We start from the raw sequence: 10,189 nt of genomic DNA, 5'->3' as shown, positions 1-10,189 counted from the left end.
AGTTGGTGGGGTGTACTATCTTATAAGTAATAGAGGGGCCGTTCACATTTGGCAGGTCATTACATCTTAAGAAGAAGGGACACTCTTTTGACGACATTAATGAATACATTCTGGACAGAGAAGACAGATGGTTCAAGAGAAGACTCAAGGAAGCCATCAATGTTAAACTGGAAAAACTATCTTGGAAGACAGGAAGTTCAATTCAGTTCAATTCAGTTTTATTCATATAGCGCCAAATTACAACAATTGTCTTCTCAAGGCACTTAAATAATATAGTCCAATTCAAGCCAATTGGAATTCAATTAAATTGGAATTCAATTCATTGTAATCATAATCCAGGTTGCCTCAGGTGTTACCTTCCCAGCCCTTACAACACCTCATTGTTTCTCCTCCCCTGGCAGTTTTGCAACCATTTGCACCTTTGATCCTGTGACCAAAGCAGCCTCTTTCAGACACATAAACAACTCACAGATGAAAATTACTTAAATGACCCACACTTTGGTCAGGTAGTTCAGGGACACATATGACCTTAACTATCTACCGGCCCCTCTGCTACTTAAAAGGTTGTATTCCCCACCAACTAGTTAAGAACTGAGGAAGCCTTTTGGATGCGAGTTGAAATGTCTGAATTTATGTAGACACACTTTTATATTAACTAAATAAATCCATCCTGGTACCCGAAAACTTTAACAACTGCTAACTGTTTTGGGCACGGTTGCTAATTAATGCTATCTGATACTTGCTAAGTACTTGCTAATTGTCTTCAAACAAAAAAGACGATAGCTTGAATAAATAAATAAATATAATCCGCAATATTTCAAGAAAATGTTTAATACTTACAGAAAACGTCGCTGTCCACACCGAAATGGCTTTATACCTTCAGGCCAGGTGTCTACAGGTTACGTACACAATCGTCACGCCTGTCTCCGTTGCACGCGGAGCGTGAGTCGTCAAGCGCAGGTTGAATCACGATTTCAAAATGAAACTCCAGCGGAAGTTACGATATTATGTTTATTTTAATCTAATGGAGAGAAATAACGTTGTTACATATTTAATGTATAGCATGATTGTCCCTTGACATACTTATTATATTATTTGTGCAATTTATTTTTCCTTACTTATGCTATAAAAAGTAGGTGATTATTTTGTACATTCTATTTTTTTTTAAAGTGACAGGCGACATATAAAAATGTATATCGCAAGTTTTATTCATTAGCATACTGATTAGGTTTATAAGATAAGAAGTATTTAATTGTGTGTTTTTGTCATATAAGGAAATGCAAATATTCATGAATATTATGAAATTAAACAAACTAAAACCTGAACCTGAAAAATTTTAACAGATAGTAACCGTATCTGAAAATATTTTTTTGCAGATAATCTGTAAATGTATCTGAAAATATTTTGAAAGTAACCCTCACAAGCCTGTGGGGCCTTAGGAATATGCCACATGAGTTTAAGACCCCCAAAGTGTTGCCGAAATATGAACAATTGGGCCAACATCGTTTTTTCAAATATCCTAAAGCAGGGGCCCGGGTCTGGGAAGACACCAGGCGTCAATACTCAGGAATGCCTTGAGCTAGAAGCCTGAAACTCAACCAGCACATTCTATGAACCCCACAGGGATTAACATATTGTAATGCCAGCTCAGAGGTTGCAAGCAAACTTGAGATATGGTCATTCCAAGGGATAGGGAACATTTCCTGAGTCTCAGGCCTGTTGCTCCCCTGCACTGCCAGTTCCCTTTTTATAGGCCACAGACATTGTCATTGCATCAAAATGTTATACATATACGAACAATATAAGGGAAAATCCACATCGCACACATGACGAATTTTGTTTTCAGATAAGAAATGGTGAGGAATCATTTTCTTGTCCCAGGCATCATTTATGTGCTACTCGATGTGAACTTTACTGAAAAACACACAACTCAGGGCCACATCGTAGCTAGCGTATCTACCTGTATATTAGATTCTGGCCAGAGTGTTCCGATACTGGCTAGCGGAAGCAGTCAATGAAATCAAGTCCCTCTAACAGTCCTGCTGAGCGAGGACTGAATAACCAATCAAATTCACTGCAATACAGTATACAGAAATATAGCACTGTTAGATCTGTTTAAGTAATTTCTTTTTGTCGTCTGTAGCATGAGGCGCATTCCCACTGTAGGAACCTTTTGCAGTTCCTATAACCTTTTCAGGAACTAGGCCGTTTTTTCGCGCATTCGGACATACAAGAACTCGGGACCACGGCCCTCAGTTCCTGTAACCATTTTAGCTCCTTCTCTGAGGCAGGGTCTTTTCTGGGTTCCATAGGAACACATATGACGTAGGTGGTTGGTGGTTGGTAGCTACGCCCCTTGTCTGAAATATTTACTCATACGACACGGACGCAACTGGCGCCTGTTTAATAAATTAAACTTACACGTCGTCTCCTTTGTCAGCGACGCTCTGCCCTCCTTTCCTTCATGAAACGAAGAAGTATCGCCTGCTGCTCGATTTTTCTTCTCTTGACTCTCGCTGTGTGCTCGATCTTAGACGCCTGATGTGATCATCCATGATTAATACTGTCGTCATGCAGATCATAAACATGGTGGCCTCCTCGCTCTGCATGTTAGCTTCTTGGTGGTGTTGTTTTCTTCTCTCCTTACTGTGGCGCTACAGTCACACGTCACTGTCACAGACGGTTGCGTCACATCAGTCCCGACCAAGGTCCCCGACTTACATGCAAATGCAAAATTAAACAGTTCCCCTGGGGAAGGGCAGTTCTTATAACTATATTCGAGGTGGACAGTTTTTAGAACTGCGTTCTTAGAACTCTCTGTCCGAATGCGCCTATCTTCAGACTTGATATATTGAAACATTTGGCTGAAAGAATTCCTTCAACCATGTATATGGTCAAATAAATACTCCATTCAGTATGTGGCATGCCCAGTTTGTAACAAAGTATATACACTTGAGGAGGCAACAATAATTGTAAACGATGGAAGAGGCATCAGTAAAAAATCTACAAGATGTAGTCATGTTGGAAAATAACAAACTCGTCCAAAACATACACAAAAGCATCATTGTAAGGAATGTGGAACTTTGCTTTTGAAAAAAAAAAGTCTTTGGAAAAAAAGGGTTAACATATTTATACTCTAAGTATACAGAAATTTTACAAAGAGTTTGCAGGACTTAGCACATAGACCAGGTTTTAATGAAGCCTGTGAGGAGTGGAGAGAAAAAGAAATGTCTGTCAGTGTATATGCTGACGTGTATAATGTACAGATTTGGACAGACTTTCAATCTTATGATGGCAAGCCATTCCTCTCTGAAGAACGTAATCTGGGTCTCATGCTTAATGTTGTCTGGTTTCAGCCATATGTTAAGGTTAAAGATTCCGTAGGTGTTATGTACCGAGTTGTAATGAATCTGCCTCGTGAGGAGAGATTTAAACAGGAGAAAATTATTATCGCAGGAATCACTCTTGACCCACGTGAGTCTAAAGAGCTTATTAATCCCTACTTGGGACCTCTTGTCAGTGACCTTTATGACTTGTGGAAGGGGGTTTACTGGTTAGAATCTTCTGCTTTAGGAAAGCAACAATACAGAGCAACAATGCACTGCTTTTAATGTTCAAGACTTTGTGCAAAAATGACATACTAGGAGGAGAATTATCAACAGGAGACTACAGAGCAAAAGTCATGTGTATTCGCAAGGTGGCTTAGAAATGACAAGAAAACTGGAGAACCTGTTATTGATCTGAAAGCTGGAGCTCAACCAGCGTTGATTTCCAGAATGTTTAAGGTCATAGTATTTTTGAAAAAAGATGGTGAGACAGTTAAAGCTGTGCATACTGTGGCTGAGGTTAAATGGTTAAAAAAAACAAGGTGATAGATATTATTACAGTCAAAGTGATTCATGTTCTGTTTTGGAAGTAGGTTTTGAATAATCTTCCTATGCAACATACTGAAAAGCATACACTAAAAAGAATAATTGGCCATTGTGCCTCTACCACGACTAACGTTAGGGGCGGCTGTAGCTCAGGAGGAAGAGCAGTCGCCCAACAATCGCAAGGTCGGTGGTTAGACTCTGGCTTCCCCGGGCTACATGTCGAAGAGTCCTTGGGCAAGACACTGAATCCCACGTTGCCTCCCAGTGTATTAGAAAAAGCACGTAGTTAAGTAGTTAAGACGTGCTGTATGAATAGTAGTTAAGTAGTTAAGACGTGCTGTATGAATGTGTGTGAGTGGGGTGAATGCGGCATGTAGTGAAGCGCTTTGAGTGGTCAGTTAGACTAGAAAAGCGCTATACAAGTACAAGTCCATTTACCATTACCATTTCAAGAATTTGGGAGAAGTCAGATGCATTTAGGGACAAGGATATGTTTAGACTGAAACATTATTGATTAATGAAACATTACTGAATTACACTTTTCTCCCACTTTTTTAAAAATCTCAAAGCTTATGACTTGGAAGCTGACTGGCTACTTCAAGTTATTTTCTTATTTGTATTCAGCATCTCTGACAAATATGCAACTTCAGAATCAGAAAGAGTCTTTATTGCCAAGTAAGTTTGCACATACAAGGAATTTGTCTTGGGGTGAGCAAACAAAATAAAAGAGACAGAACAGAGAGATGTGTTAGTGTGGTGTGGTGGGGTGGGGTGGGGGGATCGTCAGAGGTGATCAGCTCCAAAGAGCCCTTCTCCTGTTGTGCTGGGGGAGGGTGAGTGACTAGTTTGCTGGTCTTTGTTTTTCAAAGTGGCAGTAAAACTTGTTCAGTTTATAGTACCTAAAAATATACTTGTTAGCCCGATTTTTTTCATTGGAAGCTCAAGAACAAGCTGGAGAAATCGTTTATTAAAAAAGTATTTATTAGTGGTCACAAGTAAAGTATATTGCAGCGCTGGACTCGGAGTGCCAGAGCTCCCGCAGGAAATCCGTCAGGCCGAGCCCCGATATCCGGAAACATGTCATATTTATATTCAGCTTTATCTCACAGAAGTTGTTTTCACACTTGTCAGAGTATAATTGGCCAGTTTTGGGTGACATGCTCAGGCCAGCTGCTGTCCTTGTTGTGTTCTTTGGATGTGATAAACAATGTGTGTGTGTGTGAGTGCTGTTTTAGGTGTGGATCTAATGTACCAGACCTATCTGCCCTAATAGAGATATTCTGTCTGACCCAGTTGTTTATGTCCTTCTAAGGTCTTGGACCATTTAAGGTCATCTGTTGTGCAGTATGAGCAAAGTGGAAAAGTACCAGCTAGGAACATAGGTTATTTAGGAAAATACAGAATATGAATTTATAATGTCTAAGATCAAAGCCAATTATAACAACTCCCCCTTTTGACATGATTTAATCATGTCAACTAAATGAGGTAGGACTGTTATATTCTGTATTGCGTAACACCTGTTAGCGGCAGCCAACTTAGCAGGTCCCCAAACTGCAAGTGGCCACCGACCTTGAGGTGCAGCACAACCAGACAGGAGATTCTTGTTATCCCCCTTTTGATATAACTTCATTATGTGAGCTGTTATGTGTAAGCTGTTCTTCTTTGCGATTATCAGCAGCAAGCAAGTTTTCATTGCATATGCATGTGTAAAATAATTGTAATGCGTTAGCTAAACCTTTCTGTATCAGGAGTGTTTATCATGATGCTGGGAACAGAACCTCTTTCCCAGAATAGTTCAACCTTCATTACTCAACTGATCATAACTCTGCAATGAGCACATTTCTTAAAAGCTATAAGTATCACGCCTGTACGTGTATGCAAGGAATAAATCAATCAATGTTTCAATATGTCTTAAAATTAGTGTGTGTATGAGGCCCCCAACCCAATCTCTGTGTAGAATCTTAGTTCATTTTGGCCCAAAACTATATGTGGTTTAAGCAGTGGCAAGACCCTGCTCACCCATAAGTACCATTACAACACATAACAATAATTAACTAAGCTACAACAATTCATAAAATATTGAAACCCAAAAAGTGCTTAAGGCAATTAACATCACCATCAGGATCGTCCACTGTTCGCAGCGAATAGGAGCGAAAAACCCGATGGCTGATATCCGGGAAAATTCTCCTATGGCCCCATTCCCCCTTGGCGACCGACCACTTAATTACCTTTCAGTGCCTAAGGTCCCGCTCCGAACAGCCGATTAACACCAATGGCAATGGACATATGTATGAATTCCTATGATTAGTACTTGGTCTACTTAAAATCATTAAAGTACATAGGAACATCACAAAACACAACACACAAAACAATACAGTACAGACATTTAAACATGATGTGAATATGAAGATATGACCCTGTTGAGAACAGATGAGTAATGATAGATGTAGTGTAAAAACTGACAATTTCTTTTGAGTGAAAATTTTATGATAACATTGTGCAGAGTGGTGCAGTGCAGCTCAGTGTCTTCTGGTCCAATCCTGTCACTGCTTGGTGTTTGGTTGTCCTTCTGGCTGAACCTCAGTTCAGCAGTCTGAGCTAACTAGGAAGGAGAGGTTACCAGCACTTCACTTCCACAAAGGGGTCTTTACCACCCGTTTTCCCTAACTAATCTTTTTCTCTGGGACAATTCAGGAGATAATTCAGATTATTTTGTTGACAGTGGTTGAAGGTTGTGTGGTTGTTCAACCATGATCTTGGCATGATGATCGTGCCTCCCAGAATTTCAGACTGACGTCTTGTCAGTCACTTGGCTGTGAGTCCTGTAGAGGTTCTGCTGCCGATGCAGTTAATTTAAGCTGTGGATGAATGTTAGCAGGAGAGAGAACCGAGCAGCACAACATTTCATTTTCACAATGTTCTATATTCAGGAATTCCCTTTTAACAGGTTTAATCCCAGTATTCATTGGTCGACCAATTAAGTTTTCATATGAACCCCAAACAAAAACAAATAAATAAACCGAAAATAAATAAATAAATAAAATAAAATAAAAATAAATGAAATGGAAAAACAAAACAACTGGCCAGTTGATAGAAACCATGTTTTAGGACAGTACCGTAATACTCACCAACCTGCTGTACAGCATTAATGAGAAATCCAGTACCATCAACCTTTTCTGTGGAAAAACTTGAAACCATTTAGAGAAAACAGCAAGACAAAGACAAAACACAAGACAACATAGAACAAAAAACAAAAGAAAGACAAGACTCACAGAATTTTTGGAAAAACTTGAGAAGTGTTAGTAAACTATGATTAATTGTTGTATCTCCACCCCCCCGATGAGACTTAGTCTCATCCGTATGTTAGTTCTGCTGAACTCTTCCACTGCAGTTTCTGCTCCTGTGTTGCTGCTGCAGGACAGAAATGTTTGTGGTTAGATTTCATTTTGGGAGCAGCACAGCATCAAGAAAGCAGCCATTTCTTCTCAATGAGTAACTGATTAACCTTTTTGAGATAAATATTGTCTGTCGTCTTAATTCAACTCAGAGTGCTTTTGATAAAATTTCAGCATGATCTGCTTAATTCTCACTTGTTACTTTATACTAAATTCTATTTAATTCTTACCAGTGGCTGTGTTTCGTGATGCTGAGCCATCCACAGACAGTTCAGGATCAGCATTAATTTTAAATTTTTAATTTTTCTTTTTTTTTTCCATTTAAATTAGAAACATTTCATGTGGTACCAACAGTGTGGCATCAGAGTTTCTTATAACATCACATGATACAATAACATATTTCCAAACAAATTAGAATCAAAGACAAAGGTTTATTCCATTTATTTATTTTTTAGATGAGCCATGTGGCCTTGTGCTGCTAACTTTTTCCTTAGCAGTGCCACAGCATCGCGCTTGTGTTGTCAGACATCAGATCTTTGGTTGGTTATTGATCACTGTTACCTTGCATGCATGCTTTGACCTAAGGGCCCAGATTCTTGATATTATTTTGTAATATTTTTCTTCGCTCGTAGCAGTTTTGGAATGTTAGCTAAATTGTTCAGGATCCTTCTTGTTTTTTCTTGACATGAATTAGACCTTTAATCGTGCAGTTCAAAGCTCTGTGCTTTACCTTACTTTGAGCAGCTCTGTCTCAGTTTATTATGTTTTACTTAATCTTTACTTCTTTCTTCCAGTATGTGTGGATGTATGTGGGTGTGTGTGTGCATATAGATGTGCGTGTGTGTGTCTGTATGTGGCCTTGGGTTTCACTGCTTTGTTTTATTTTCTTCTATCTTGTGAAGCACTTTGTGCTACATTTTCTTGTATGTAAAGTGTTATAAAAATAAAGTTTGATTGATTGATTGATTGATTGATTGATTGCACCAGATTAAACAACTTGGGTCATCTCCCGTGTAATTTCTCGAACGACCAGAACACATGATTAAAACTGTTCTCACAGAACATTTTATTCATTCCATTCATATCCTTTTCTTTCGACCAACATGTCATGACTGAGCACAGATCGGATTGTACATATTGTTTCTCAATAAATTGCAATTGAAGTGGGTTGTTGCCATTTTCCAGAGATCTTTTAGTCACCTGGTGTGGAGTGGTGGGAAGAGAGGGTGTGTCCAGATTACTGTTGTAGGTCTTTGTCACTTGAGCTTTTAATGTCTGACTTTCACACAGGAGAGGTGTGAAAATTAGTTATTGTAACGTTTATTGTTTCTGCTACTGTGGTTCTACAGTCTAGTCTCCACAGTAGTGTTTTCCTTTGGTTTCATCGTCAGTGGTCCGTTCAGTCTCTGATAGAGTTTTAGTCCCCGTGGTCTAGTCTTTGTCAGTAGGTGAGGTTCCTAAGTCAGTCCGGACCTCAGTTAATGTTCTTTCGGCAGGATCTTGAGCCTGAGTACAGTGATCCTTGTGGATCCAGTTACTCAGTCTATTCTCGGTCAACCATACCTTTACACAATGTGTTGTAGCTTCTGCGTCCTGTCCATATAGGAGAGGACCAGTTAAGTTTGTTCACTTTCCTGGTCCTGTTCCTTGGTGAGTATTTATGTAACCTGTTGAGATATCCTCATCACCGTGTTATTCTGTTGTTTCACATTCATTTTCACATTCACACAAGTTTCCATACTGTAGTACAACAAGGGGTGAGCCTGTTGAGCCTGTGTGCTTCTTGACATGGCTAATTTAGTAGTCCAGTTGGAGCTACTATTTTGCCTTCATGATTCCTCCAGAGTCTTGTGGAATCTTTTTTTTTTTTTTTCATTCCATGCTTGCTTTTCAGATGGTGCCGCTGCTTCGTGAAGTTCTTTAATGTTTTCTAAACATAATTCTCATTGTGATTTTTCCTCCAATGTTTTCTGAGACATCTGGTTAAATGCAGTATACCCTGCTTTTGTTTTTGCTGCCTTATCTGCCGCATTGTTGCCTCTCGCTACTCTCCCATCTCCCTTTTGATGTCCTCTGCACTTGACTATAGCAACTTGTTTTGGTTCAAGTATGGCATAATAATTGATTTAAGTGTTTAACCGGGGTGCCTGCTGAGGTCACAAAGCCTTTCTTTTTCCAGTGACACATGTCTGGTATAGAGGCATGTCTTTAACTGTAAACACTGTTTTTGTTTTAATTTCACTCATTTATTCAATGTTTATTGTTAGATTAATTAATAGTTATCTGCAGGGTTAGAATTTGCTAATAGTATTAATATATTGTTCAGCTGTACAGCTCTCTGGTTGCTGTGGCTGTTTTTAAATGTGCCATGAAAACAAACCTTGACTTGACTTGTTATGAGTCAGACTTACTGCAGCGCAGCTGTCTTTAAATTTCTTTTAAGAGTTTTCTTCTTCAAGAAACTCATTGGTGATATCTGACTCTCGTTGTGCCTTTTATTGCCGTGTTTTTGTTAATTTCCTAATAATCTAACTCACTTTAAACCTTTATATAAAGCATTTTGCTGCTCTGTTAAGATAACAGATCAATTGATTCATAGATCTGCTGCAGTTAAATAGTTAAATGGTTTAATGAGATCAAATATAAATACTGATGATGAATAGTAACTCAGAATTGGTGAAAATAAGCAGAGGAGAATTATTTAGATCAGCTAAATTTTAAGTCATGTTACTGTGATCTCTAACACAATAAAGGCTAACCTTTAATGCTTTAAGATGGTAAGAAACTGTCTGACACCTATCTGTCTGACCTTGCTGTTAAATCCTGATATTTTCTAATATGTCATATGGTCTGACTGTCCGGTCTCAGACCTACTTCAGGTGGAAATCATAAAGTCTCAATTTGTAGAACATCTTTTGTTCA

This window comes from Leuresthes tenuis, unplaced genomic scaffold (assembly GCF_036924035.1).
Source record: "Leuresthes tenuis unplaced genomic scaffold, fLeuTen1.0.hap1 SCAF_4, whole genome shotgun sequence".
NCBI classification, from domain to species: Eukaryota; Metazoa; Chordata; class Actinopteri; order Atheriniformes; family Atherinopsidae; genus Leuresthes; species Leuresthes tenuis.
The sequence above is the reverse complement of the archived record's forward strand: the minus strand, read 5'-3'. Positions refer to the sequence as shown.